Genomic DNA, 12,501 nt, shown 5'->3' with positions numbered 1-12,501 from the left:
TTTTTCTTCTCAAAGACAAAAATGTTCATTTCTAATGTGAATATCTTTCATTAAAAATACGGTGATATCTTTTTTTTTTCAACATTGCTTTTTGAAATGAGGAAAACCAAGCTCTGAAGAAATGCTGCCTGTACAGATTGTCATCATTAGTACTGATTGCCTTCTTGAGAGACATTTGCCTGAACATCATTCAGTTGAAGCAAGCTGGATTCCATCTTGTGCTATACATGAATGGAGTGTTGTGTTCGTTGAATATGAAAAAAAATGAGATTTGAAGGTTGATTATCGTAAGCCATTCCACAATATTTAAAACCATCATTCTTTAATATATTGAAGACTTATCCATGTGTGATAGTATACATCAATCTCCTGCTGTTTCTTAAGGAGGCGATACATGCTGTTAAAGCAAAACTTTCATTTATTTATTAAACTAGACAAGCAATCCCCAACCTTTCTGGCTTTGCAGACGTGTGTGTGTGTGTGTGTGTGTGTGTGTGTGTAGAGGGAATGGTTATGTGCAACTGGTAGGCACTCACGCTTGCCCCTCATACAAATGGGCCTGCATGTGAGCACTCACCCACTGCTTGTGCTGCTTCCACACCCTGGTTCTGAATGAGCCACAGCCTGGTAATGGACTTTAGCCCTGCGGGTTGGGGACCCCTGAACTAGACAACCATGCCCCACTGGGTCATCATTTCAGAGATATTTCCTTACCTAAACAAAGAAATAGACTGATCAAGGATGGGCAAAAAGTGGGAGCAGGAGTGACTTCTGACTTCCTGTAAGCTTCCCCATAGTTTCCTTTTGGGAATTTGGCAGCAGCATTAGAAATCTTCCCTACCTTACCCTTCCCTTCTGACAAGTAAGAGGCTGCCGCTGGTGAAGGAGAGACAGGAGGATTGTGAGACTGGCTGGGAAACTGTCACAAATGAAAATGAATATGACATGCCCACAGCAGCAGTAGGTAGTACTGAAGTAGCTACAACATCCCCACATTTCATTCCCTCAGGAGCCATGGACTTGGATTTTGGATACATTCTGTAAATTAGCTCATTTGAAGTATTTTGATTCAAAAATGTGGCCCAGTGATGCACTGATTCACTTAGTTTTAGGCTATGACAGCAAAAATTTTAATAGTACTATATATAACACAATAATCAGCTCTATGCTTCTGGGAAATTATGCATGCAACTGATGGAGATATACCTGCTTTTTATCTAAAACCGGTATTTAACCTGATCCTGAAGGTATTATTGATTTTCAGCACTGGCAGCCCCACACAAGCTTGTCCTTTGTGTGTGTGTGTGTGCATGCATGCATGTGCATGTGTGTATGTAAAAAGCATAAGAAGCAGCAACATTGGTTTTTTTTTCCCCGCATGCTAAACTATTTACAAGTATAGAGTTCACATGTCTTTATTTTATAACAGCAGAGAGGCATATGTTTTGGTCTGGTTATTTAAGAAAAGTGAAGCATGACAATCAATTTTTTCCTAGCTATACAAGTGGGGTTGTCTAGCAATACAGTGCTGTGTGTGTGTGTGTGTGTGTGTGTGTGTGTCTGTCTGTCTGTCTGTCTGTCTGTCTGTCTGTCTGTCCAAACTAACAACAATTTCAGGTTTGGATGACATAGTAAACCAGAGTGCTTAGTAGGCAATTTAGGATTAATTTGGTTATATATGGATAGCCTTGTTAACCAGGGTGTTTTGGAGAGAGGGATAGCTTAATCATAGCATGCAAACAGAGGAAACATGATTGAGGCATGCACATACATTCTCTTTTCACAAATCTATAATAATATTTTGTTCCTTGTTTGATACCCAAAATGATTGATGACCTTAAATTTCCCATCCATAGTGTACTTTAAATCCATAATTTAAAACAACAAACTTAGGTGATATGCATACGTTTATATGTAATGAATATAATTTCATTATAGATCTGGTGTTCTTTTTTGAGATTCATCTCCCAAACTTTCCTGAATTTGAATGCCCAGGGTGATGGATGAAAGTCACTGAAATATGGGTATGCCATCTAGTAAATGCTTGATTACCAATTGGATATCAATATCTTTTTCTTAGAAAGATATTGACATGTCATTAATTGTGATTGTAATTCATCTACTATGTTCTTCAAAGTAGCATATTAGAATTTGGTGCCAAATAAATTCTTAAATTGCTTGTGAACAGGATATTGAGTCCATTGGAGAAGAAAAAAATGAGACCATTTACAGTAAATATCAAGGATGTTATTGGAATATAATTGAATTTCATTTAAAAAATAATCATTCCATTCAAATTCTTATAGAACTTCTCTATTAATAGGAAGCTCCATATAATGTACACCCAACATACTTTCTTGGAACATGGTTCCACAAAATCATATGTCATTGTGTGCAGGATTCACACTCTTTGAATATATCATTGTGAACTGGCTTATTTATTAACCCAGTTCTTTGTGTACAGTAATCAGTCCACTTTGTATTTCCTTATTATTCTCTGTTGGAGTTAAATTTATTTGTACACTTCCACTCTTAACTGGGTCGTTGGTTTTATGCTGACTGCAGGGGTCTCCAACCTTGGCAACTTTAAGACTTTTGGACTTCAACTCCCAGAATTACTCAGCCAGCAAAGCTGATTGAGGAATTCTGGGAGTTGAAGTCCACAAGTCTTAAAGTTGCTAAGGTTGGAAACCCCTGGATTAAAGAACTGTTTGTATACTGATGTAATTTGGTGATGGTGAAGATGATGATGGTTAGCTTGTAGGAACTCAAAATATTACTTTGAAAAAATTCATTATGTTAATAAATAGGTAAGAAAGGAGACATCTAGAATTACCTCAAATTATTACTGTAATCTTAATTATATCATCCTTGAAGATGAGATTGCTCAAAGATTCTGGCAAAGAATTTCCCAGTTGAATTCCCAGTTGAATTTCCAATTGAACAGCCATTTTCATCACCATTACCACCACCATCATCAATGTTAATAAACTACACGGCATTTTGTCACTATGGGCATATTTAGTAGTTCCATCAGTGGAAAATAAATTGCACAAAAGTAAGTGCTCTTTTAAATACTTTGAAAAAATGTCTTCTCCCTTGCAACCATTCTCATACCTTATTTGTCTTCCTCTCAAATAAAGATAAAAGTTCAAAAATTTAAATATTGCTTTGCACCAAATTTTAATATTCAAATGATGCCAGCTTAAGACTTCTCTATCATTTGACAAAAATGAGTTATGAAAAAATTATACTGCAAAGGACATGATATAATCTATTCATTATTCAACATGCTACAACCTAAAAAAACCCTGACTTTAATGAAGTTCACAGTAAGAATGTTTCCCTACTTAATTTCTGAAAGTCTTCAAAATGTACATAGATTTCTTTTCATAGATGGACTAAATTTGGTCCTTGTTCAGAGGTCCCTCTGGGGCACATTCATGACTGAACATTTGATAGTATCCTATTGCCCATGCTTTTTACTCCTTAATTTATTAATGGGATGAGAAGAAAAGCATTCCTCATAGTGCTTGTGTACTCACACTGATGATGTACTACCTGGGTAATATCCGCAAACAAACAGCCAAGCGCAGAGAACACATTCCCCAATTCAATCTTGAACTACTTATATTCTCCTTTGATTCCTCACAATCCATAACCTTATGAAAGCAGTTTCATAGATTGCACAGGTAAGTGTATTTGTAATAAGATGAAGGCACATGTGGATCTTTACAACAACTTCCAGATGGACATGGAGAAACTGGGGGTGATAAGGGAGCTTTTGTGACCCCCAACCTGGCCCTGATTGCATGCCTTCTTGCATTTAAGCAAATGATTGAGTTGGGCTCTTCTGAAGAAGCACTTCAAGAGTGGCAACAAGTTGAATGAGGAATGTGGGAATTGAAAATCTCTCTTCCATGAGCGATCTTAAGATCCCTAATAGAATATGAGCCATACTGTATATTTTCCTAATTGATTGTGTTGTATTTGTGAGTCAAAGATAGGAGTTTGAAGGTTGGACACTAGAAGGAACCAGAAGAAATGCACTTAAATTTGATTTACTAACGCAGAATGAAGCAAAATATTTTATTATTGGACAAGGTTTTGAACAATGGACACAGTAGATAATTTGAAGAGTGTCTGCCCTTATAGATAGACTGTGTTTAAAAGGCATTATGGAAAAGGAAAAGTTTTGCTAGAGAAATCTAAAACTTTTTAAAAATGGTATCATCACAAGAATGATGTGAAAAAGGTGCTACATTGGATATACAAATGAAAAAGACAAATGCCTTAATAATTAAAAGAGATGTTCAAGTAACAAAGCAAAAGAGTGACCTCAATAACTTTCCTATATTGGATTTTTAAAAAGCTTTGAAGAATGTAGCGAAAAGGGACAAAGAAAAATTGAAAAGAAACCAAGTACTTATTTGAAATGGTTATCGAATTTGTTAAAAGTAAAAGGAAGTTGGTTTATTCGATCAAGTTTGGAATAGGTATGATTTTATCTCTGGTAACTCCTAATAGACTTTTGCTGATTATGCCTGAAATGATGAGTTTTTAAGAGGATTTGTTTATAGATAAGCAGTGGGATATGGCAAGAGGAGGTCGTTTGTTGCATTTTAAGAGAAGGTAATGTTACTAAAATTGCTTATATTTGTGCTGAAGTGGAAAATTCCTTTATATACCAGTATTTCTTTTCTCTTTCTTAAATATGTTTTTATGTTTCTTTTCTGTTTTTTCTTTTTTGCGTGTTCTTTTTATTCTTTTATTTTTTAATTTATATTAGATTTTATTTTTTTAATAGTAGCTTAGTAAAATTATTATTTTATTACTAAAATAGTACTAACTATAGTACTAACTATAAAAATACACCAGAAAGCTACCGTAGCAGTGAAAGAGTGAAAACTTTATTGAATCTGAATAACAACAAAATCTTTTTCAAGGGCACCCACTGCAGTATATTTAAACTCTCTAGGAAAACCACAACTATTGACATATTAGAAGACAGAGGATCTATATAGAAAAAAACTGTTCTAATTATTGGCTCCTCTTGTAATTAGAGGAAGGCAAAATCAAACCATTTGTATGAGCTGATGCATAGTGACTGAATATATAAAATAAAGCAGACTTAATATAACTATCATATCTCCAGGGAAGTATTTGGCTATTAATAATGTCATTTTTATTGCAAGCAGTTGTTAGAGAAAGATCTGTATTGAAGCAACAGCACATAATCAGGCTTATATTTGCCTCTCCTTAATTGTATCAGAAATCACAATGTATATATTTGCTTCGTTTTTGAAAGATTAAGAGCAGTTGATTGTTAGGTTCACTGTATTCCATTTGGGATCACTTTATTTATTTATTTTTAATCTATATGGTAGTGAAGTGGTGGTAGAAACAATAACAATAAAAGAGTGATAGAGTATGCATTATAACTTTGTGATGTCAGATACTGCCATGGACGTGCCTCTGGCCTCCCCTCCAGATATGAGTTTGGAGGAAGAGGAGGAAGAAGAGGAGGATGAGCCAGTCCTGGCACTGCTGGGGAACCAGGTAAGGGAGTATGTAGAGACATGGACCAGGGAGCAGAGAGCTCCAACTTGATGGAGCAGCCTGTTCTGACCCAGCTCCCCAAACACAACAAACCCTCTGATGTGAACTCAAAAGATTTCTTTATTAGGAATGACAGTGGCCTGGCAAGAAGTTTCTCTCACAGGCTAAACAAGTCTGTCCAGCCGAAAGATGAACAATTGTCTGCAATATCTATTCATCTCTGCCCCCGCATTTTATCTCCAGAGCTAGGGTGGGACCTCACTAGCAGCAGTGGCTCTTCCTTCCCCAGGATTGGCACATGGATTCCCACAGCTCTCCTCTTCTCCGCCTTCTGTGCAGCTGGCACATCAGGCACTGGACCCAGCTGTTCCTCCTCTTCCTCATCAGCCACTTCCAGATCTGGGGGCTGTTGACTCTCCATCTGAGGGCTGATGGATGGCTCAGGTTCTGCCTCTGTCTCTAGCTCTGATAGTTCCATTCCCTCTTCCCCCTTGGAGCTCCCAGGTTGCCCCGATGCTGACCCTGATTCCCATGCCTCCTCCTCCTCTGATTCGGCTACTGGAGGGACTGGCGGCTGACAGGCCACAACACAGCCATAGCCAGAATGACTGGACAGGTAGCAGGCTGAGCCTGAACTGAGGGAGCCACAGCTGCAGCAGGTTAGCCTGGAGGCTCCAGGTTAAAAACAGGAGCAGTTAGTGCCCACAGTAAGCGAGGATGAAGAGGTGGAGTTCACACCTCCCTCTGATCAGGGGTGGGATTCAAAAATTTTAACAACCAGTTCTGTGGGCATGGCTTAGTTGGTGGGCATGGTTTGGTGGTCATGTTATTGCCCGGGTGTGGCCAACTCAATATCACTCACATCGAGGCATGCATCTCCTCGCCTGGCCTCTCATGACTGTGGGGATGCTGCAACAGTCGTGAGTGTGAAAAATGATCATAAATCACTTTTTTCAGTGCCATTGTAACTTTGAATGATCACTCCACACAAGCAAAGTGCCAGCAAAGGAGGGGGGAAAAAACTCCAGAGAAGTTCCAGAGACAGGAAGTCTAGTCCTGCCAAGAATGTAATAAGAGTTAATGGAGAGGCAGTTTCTGTAAGCAACACCAGAATGTTTCCTTCCTGCCTTCCTTACAGGATTAGGCCAGTAATTTCTTCTATCAACCATTTCTCAGAATGGCTTAGAATGTTAACAACGGGTTCTAGTGAATAGGTGAGAACATGTAGAATCCCACCCCTGCTGATCCAAGCTTACACAGGGTAGAGAGGCAACAGGCACAATGCCGGTTAGCCAAGTTATTTGCGAGGAGACAGCCTTGTCCATCATGAGGGGATATATCAGCTTTGCCTATTTAGGAGAAATGGGTGTTGCTGGAACAATGTATATGGATTTCTTACTCCATGATTGCTGCTTCTCGTGTTTTGCCTTCAAACTCATGTTCAACTTTGGACCCCTGGTGCCTTATCTAATGGACTTATTCAAGCCTTTAAAACTCTTGCTTTGTCAAACACCTTTGTTCTGGCTTTTGCCTGGTCACCCAAATCTTACCTCCAAATTTTCTGAATGTTGTGGCCTACAATTTTCATCCCCTTTGACTCCTGGCCATGTTGGTTGAAAGATGTTAAATAAGTAATAAAGTCCTAAAGACTTGGAAGGATGCGGGTAGGCAATGGTGAGATAAGCCAAGATTAATTGTGGCATCCCCATGCATCCAAAATGTAATGTCAGCTCTTTAAACCGATACTTTTTGCTATACTTTTCAAGGTTATCAGTGAGAATACAATACAAACCTATCCGTCTCAGATGTAAGCCCAGTTGCAGCATGAAAATCATGTTAATCCAGATAGGCATTAAAAATATATATTCTTTTTTTTTTTTTTTTTAAAGCACACACATTACCACCCAACCCTTTGCTCGACATACTGGGAGGCATATCTTTCCTTCATAGATTCTACCATCCCCGTGAGGTGCTTTCTGTAGACTCTAAACAGCTTGGCAGAAGTGTACTTCCACTTCAGTTAATGGATTTATCAAATACCTTATTTCATGCTCTCTGCTTTTGATTTATGAATTTTGATCCTAGAGACAAGGACCCTGTGAGTATTGATTGTAGAAAATGTCAGACTAACAGAAGTTAATTTCACTTGTACATGTGGAAGTCTCTGATCCTCTGACAGCGCTGTCTGCTGAGAATCAGCTGTCACCATGGCCCAAGTGACACACTCCCGTCACTGCCTGGGGGGAGGGGGGCTGAGGGGGGGGGGAAGGGAAGGGTGTTTTTTTGTCCAACGGAAGAAGTTTGCATGGCATTATGAAATAAGAGGCCCTGCCAAAATGCGCCCAGGTATTTGGAACTGAATGTGGATGGACTCTTACCCACTTTCAAGCATAACCCTGCTTAGAAAAGATGCAGGGCACCGAGAAAAAAGAAGAGCTTTGTAAAATGTAGTCTTGCCTTTTGAGATTCCCTGCCTTTGATTGCAATACGTCTGACAGGATAATGGAATGTCATTCTGCCAGCTCTTTGGCTGATTAGGGACAGTTTATTTATTGATTTGCTTTCTTTGTAAATTATAAGCCTCTTTTTAATATTAAAGGCAAAGTATTGCTTATGCAATGGAAAAGCCCAGTTGCACCTGCCAGGTTCAGTTGTTTCTCTCTCTCCCTCTTTTCTCTTTTCTCGCATATAACTGTTTATAGCTCTCTGCCTTTCCCCCCCCTTTCTGTAATGGTAATTCTGAATGTTAAAACTTATACTTAATTCATACTGATCTCCCTCTTATATGACCATCCAGTCACATAAAATAAGAAATGCAAGCTATTTCAAACTGCATTTCAACCTTAACATTTCACAGTAAAATTGTTCTGATGCACCTGCTAAATTAGTCAAAATAAATTTCTTTTTGCTATCGTTTTGAATGTGAATGATTTCATATAACATTCCAATTTAATCTGCATTTTAAGCTCAGCAGTTTGTTTTGTGTGTGAGAGAGAGACAGATAAAGAGATAGATAAGTTGTTTTGTTATGAAACAGTAGCCATTACAATCTACATCATGAATGTATGTTATTTTATTTGTCAAGCTGCATATACAAAATATTGACACAAAAATTTTCAAACATGTTTATTGACAAAAGGACTCATTTAACAAATTCGGAGAGGATAGTTATTATACATTGTTTCCATTATTTGCAAATTGATCCATGTTTTCTGCATTTAGGTTCTCTGTCATCCAGGCTGCAGAAATGGTCTGCAACTTAGAACCTAGGGAAGAATACACATTGTATGCCACTTTACCAAAAAAAAAAGAAGACCTCAAATTTGCAGTAATGGCCACCTATAACTTATTCAAAAAGCTGGTGTTTTAACTCCTTTACTTGAATAGCAACATTTGTAATTAAAGTTGGTATGAAAGCAAGATTTTGAAAAAGACTGTGAAAGAGATCTTAGTTAAGGAAGAGGTTAAAGAAACATAGTGAGCTACTGGGTGGAGTTACCAGAAAGTGACTATGAAGCTTTGTAATAATAAATTCTTGTTGTTGTTGTTGTTGTTGTTGTTGTTGTTGTTGTTGTTGTTGTTGTTGTTGTTGTTTGTTGTTGTTATTTCTTCTTCTTCTTCTTCTTCTTCTTCTTCTTCTTCTTCTTCTTCTTCTTCTTCTTCTTCTTCTTCTTCTCCTCCTCCTCCTCCTCCTCCTCCTCCTCCTCCTCCTCCTCCTCTTTCTCTTTCCTTCCCCCCTTCCCCTCCTCATCATGTGGGCCATGGTTAGACATATGTAGCAGACTTGACATATACTGAAGCCTCTCATTATTATTTCAACTTCTAGGCACAACATCATCCATGAAACAGCTTTTCATTAAGAGGCCTGTTGATAGTTGGCTCAGCCTCAGTCCTGTTGGCAACTATCTATGGTGCCCAGGCTCCTGAATACATTCAGTGTGGCTTCCATACATCCTTGATTTTTGTCTCTTCTTTCTTTTTACTAAATACTTACCCACTGAATCCATACATTTCTCTAACAAGACCCACCAGCTGACACATTTGTGTAGTCATAATTGCACATGAATAGTGGGTGGGGGTTGGAAAGGAGAGGAAATAAAATAGATAAGCAAAGGGAGGAAAGTAGCACAATAAACAAGCAGCATATTTCCTCCTGCTGCAAAGCAAGCTTTTGTGACTTGAGGCGGTATCTCTGTGCAGCTTGACTTCTAATCCATATCACAAATAGCTTCCAGATGCCCAACTCCTTGCCACTCTTCTGGCATCCCTGCCCTTCACAGATGCCTCTCAATCAAGGGGGTCTCGAAGTAAAATTAGATGTATTTTACTAATCATTCATTTCCAATCTTCCTGAAAGGAAACTTTTATTAATAAACTTTTTCATCTGTCCCTTTTTGATTAGAATGAAGATAATCACTTAGTCATGTGAAAGGAAGGGGGGGGAAGAAGCTAGCTGGGGGGTCGCCTTTGAAAACATGTGCCCGACTGGAGAGACACAAATAAAAAACACCAAACAATGGATGTCCCGAATGGTTCCAGTTGAGCTTGACCAACAGAATGGGGTGGGGGGGGGAGGGGTTGAATAAGAAGCTTGCTGACTGGCTCAGCCTCACAAAGCAAGCAGAACTAATGCTTCTAAATCCAACTACTTCACAGGAAGCGGGTAAGGACTATCCAGAGGGAAGAGCAGGTGCATTTGGCTCAAGCAGGAAAAAGAAAAAAGAAAACAACAAGGTCCACAAGGCCCCACTGCCACTTTTCTAAAGGGGGACTTGATGGGACATTCAGTTAGATGCTTGGCCCTGCCAACACCCCCACATATAAACACAGCCTGTACATATATAATAGGATTTGGTTCAAACTAAAGCTCTCTTAAGATCCGGATACCCAGCTATGATTTTGCTAAACTAAAGCAGCAGAGGGTTGCTTAGCCTTTGTTTTTCTGTGATGTTTTCATTAAAGGACACAGATGGTTTGAAATCTTCAAAAATCACCCCTTGTGAAATTGCAGGGTGATATTGTCTCCTCCACAAATTCCTGTGTACCTTATTTTGTTCTTCTGAAGTCCTGTTGGTTACTTTCTGAACCTTAAAATAGTTTACAGCATCCTCCTCTCCAAAAAAAAAAAAAAAGCATATAGGAGTAAATTCTACAAAGTTTAATAAATGCATCTGGCTAATATATTAAGGAAAATGGCTTTTATCTAAATAAAATAGTTCATTTCAGTTTTACGTACTTGGCTAAACAACATATTCTGAGCAATGTTACTTAACTGATGTAATGAGTCATATGCTGAAAGTAGGGTGTTTATTATGATTGTTATGTTATACAAATGCTAATCTTAATCCTGAGTCATATTATTTATTGGAATATAATTAATCACATTCTAAAAGATAAACACATGTTTCTTTGTTTTTAGGACAAAACTTAAATTTTACAACCTCAAAGACAGTTTCTAGGGAGCATGTTTCATTAGGCAATCTCAAACTTTTAGGAATAAACATAGAGAAGACCTTAGGCTTGGAAGCATTTGCTGTAGCATTACTTGATATTCTGAGGGATAAGGGCCCAAGAAATTAAATATATTGTCTATGAAGATTCTCAAATATCCAGGCCATAGTTGTCCCCGAGCTGCTTTTCAAAAAGCAACTGGACTTTCTTGAATTTTTATTTCACTTCTCATCAACTTCTCAAGAAGTTGAACTGAAGAAGCTTCTTGGATGAGAAGTGAAACATTTTCAAGGGAAAAAAAAACACAAGAAAATGCAGTTGCCTTTTGAAAAGCACCTTTGTAAAAGGTATTGAAATCTCACTCGGCTTAATTCCAAAAATCAACCTGTAGCTAACAAATAAATAAAAGCAATGGTAAGAGAGCCACATTCAGGAACTTTTTCACATTTTTTGGGTGAGGAAGAGTAGGAGGTGAAATAATGGAAGGCAACATGTGTATAAGCAGCCAAAAATTTTTCTTGAAAATGATTTGGAGCTGAAATTCTTAGAAGACACCACAGTGTAATGAAGCAGTGAGCTAAGAAGAAGGTAAAGCCCGAGAAAGGATGTGGAATTCTAAAAGGAAAACATGGAGATTAGCATGGCCTCTTCAATCACCTCTTGATCATAGTTGTTGCAGTTTTGGGCCCAGGACTTCCCCTCCAATTTAAAAACTATTCCCACTCCTCATCCCAGAGAAAGAGATAGAAAACTTGCTAATTCTTTCACAGGGAGGTAAGCAGATACTAAAACATATTTTGTTTATCTACGTCAGGGGTAGTCAACCTTTTTATACCTACCGGCCACTTTTGTACTTCTGTTAGTAGTAAAATTTTCTCTAACCACCCACCAGTTCCACAGTAATGGTGATTTATAAAGTAGGGGACAAAACCCCTACTGCCCACCATGAAAGCTGGAACGCCCACTAGTGGGCGGTAGGGACCAGGTTGACTACCACTGATCTACATGCTAATATGTTAAACAGTTCTACTGTAGCTAGGAGTTTTATAACCTGGGCCTTATAGCTGAAAATGGTACTATTTTGCATTTCCTCCAGTGATAGTTCAGGCTCCATATACCAATGTCTTACATAATTGAACAATATTTTTGTGGAAAGAAGTTTGCTCCTCCCTCCCTTTCTCCCTCCCCTTCTCCTTCCCTTTCTCCCTCCCTCCCTTCTTTCCTTCCTTCCTTTCTTTCTCCTTCCCTCTTTCCCCTCCCATTCTCCTTTCCTTTCTTCCATTGTCACATTTTCCTTCCTTCCTCCCTCCCTTCCTTCCTCCTTTCTCCCTCTCTCCCTTTCTCTTTCCCTTCATTGCATGATTGTCACACTATTTTTCTTTTCTGGTCGTTCCTTCTTTCCTTGCTTACTTCCTCCCTTCCTCCCTCCCTCCCCCTTTCTCCCTCTCTCCCTTCTTTCCTTCATTGCATGATTGTCACACTATTTTTCTT

The sequence above is a fragment of the Notechis scutatus genome, chromosome 3 (genome assembly GCF_049901735.1).
Source record: "Notechis scutatus isolate UNSWTSFEM ecotype Mainland chromosome 3, rNotScu1.2, whole genome shotgun sequence".
In the NCBI taxonomy this organism is placed as follows: domain Eukaryota; kingdom Metazoa; phylum Chordata; class Lepidosauria; order Squamata; family Elapidae; genus Notechis; species Notechis scutatus.
This window is presented reverse-complemented; position numbering follows the sequence as displayed.